This window comes from Schistocerca gregaria, chromosome 1 (assembly GCF_023897955.1).
Source record: "Schistocerca gregaria isolate iqSchGreg1 chromosome 1, iqSchGreg1.2, whole genome shotgun sequence".
NCBI classification, from domain to species: Eukaryota; Metazoa; Arthropoda; class Insecta; order Orthoptera; family Acrididae; genus Schistocerca; species Schistocerca gregaria.
Window position 1 is genome coordinate 565,946,008 of NC_064920.1, and position 1,995 is coordinate 565,948,002.

The 1,995-nt window shown below is 45.9% G+C and overlaps 1 non-coding gene across 1 annotated transcript; it reads left to right on the plus strand.

The window, feature by feature from the left end:
- The first annotated feature begins 1,708 nt into the window (after positions 1–1,708).
- Positions 1,709–1,781, plus strand: Trnaa-cgc (transfer RNA alanine (anticodon CGC)). The gene has a single exon. It is a non-coding gene; the product is annotated as a tRNA-Ala (tRNA).
- Positions 1,782–1,995: the final 214 nt, after the last annotated feature.

Here is a 1,995-nt window from a genome sequence, read left to right on the forward strand (position 1 = left end):
GAGACTACGCCATATTATTGCTACGCATGGTGGATATGTGGAAAAAAACGTACTATAGAGTTTCCCCAGACCGCTGCGCCATCTGTTGTTGACAATTGTAACTACTGTAATTTCGAAAGTTTGTCTGCCTGAAAATGTACTGTTGTCCCAAGCATATTGCAACAAACGGTGTATTTCTGTCGCTGCTCGTTTAGTTTTTATTGCCGTTTCAAATATACCGGTCATTTTTGAAACACCCTGTAGACGGCTTCAGGAAAGGGAATTGCACTTGTGAGTTGAACGATGTTCGGCCGCGGGAAACGCGGCGGGCGACGGGCAGAGGGACAGTGCTGGCGGAGACGCGAAAGCGGACGGTCGGTCTTTAGGCAGCCTTGAAGTGAAACGACTGAGAAAGTTTCGCGTTATGGGGTATCGCGGGACTTAGTCTCCGAGCGGTGAACAGACGCGCGCCTGGTGTGAACTCTAACTTGTTGTGTAGATAATGAGGTGGAGTATTGGACTTTTGCAACGAGATTGTGAACTATCAAACTGTGTGAAGTAGATAAGCGCTCGAGTGTAATAGTTTTTCTATATAGCACCACTTTTGCTATTAGTATCTGAATGAACATTATTGTAACCAAATTTTGTGTGGCCTGAATCATTTATGAGTCGTAAATTTAGCTCCCGATATTAATATTACTGTTTTTATGTGTTATATTAAGGTTTATGTTTATTACGACTACGTAAATTTGCCACCAGCCATACAATTTAACTAAAGGGTCTGAAGTTTCTAATTTAAGATGAGCAACGCGACACTTACGGTTTGAGCCAAGACGTTTCGACGAAGAGGAACCAGATGTGAGCCCGAACATCTTTCGGAAGTTAACTCGGAAGTATCAGTTAGGTATGTGGTAAAATATAGCACAGTATATACCCTTAAATTCGTGCCCTGCCATTTATACTAAAGCCGAATTGATTGTACATAAAGTTTCCGTTCCAAGAAACAATTTCAGGTAGCGAACGTGGGGTCGAAGAAGTCAGCTTAAAGAGATAAGGAAGTAAACTTGTCTACCGCTTTGTCTAACTTTACTGTTTGACACCTTATTTAAAAGTAACATGCGTAGAAATTTACACATATTTTACTGTTTATTTTCATGTACTGTCTTCATTTTCTGCGGGGAAACAAGGAGGACGGGCCTGATTTCTATGAAAAACTGATGCTGTCTGAATGGCTCAAAAATGGTTCAAATGGCTCTGAGCGCTACGGGACGTAACTGCCGAGCCCTTCAGTCCTCTAGAACATAAAACTACTTAAACCAAACTAACCTAAGGACATCACACACAACCATGCCCGAGGCAGGTTTCGAACCTGCGACCGTAGCCATCACGAGGTTTCAGACTGTAGGGCCTAGAACCGCTCGGCTACCCCGGCCGGCTCTGAATGGCCACCTGTGCTTGAGGTTCGTGCGAAGAGTTGTAAATGAGTTGTAGGAGGACGTAGCACTGGCTGTTAGTGAGAGGGTATGGATGCAATATGACGTAGAACCTCCTCCGTTCAGCGTGGATGAGCGAAGCCACATCAATGCTGTGTTTCCTGGTCACTGGATTCGAAGGGTAGATCTTATGCCATGGCCTGAGAGGTCACCTGACCTGAATCCCCTTGAATATTTCCTATGGAATGGGGATATCCAAAGTCACTTGTGTATGCGACCTCGGTGGATACGAACCGAGCGAGGTGGTGCAGTGGTTAGCACACTGGACTCGCATTCGGGAGGACGACGGTTCAATCCCGTCTCCGGCCATCCTGATTTAGGTTCTCCCTAAACCGTTTCAGGCAAATGCCGGGATTGTTTCCTTGAAAGAGCACGGCCGATTTTCTTCCCAATCCTTCCCTACCCCGAGCTTGCGCTCCGTCTCTAATGACCTCGTTGCCGACGGGACGTTAAACACTAACCACCACCATCGGTGGATACGACGGCGGAATTATGTGCCAGAACTGTAGCTGCCTGTGATTTG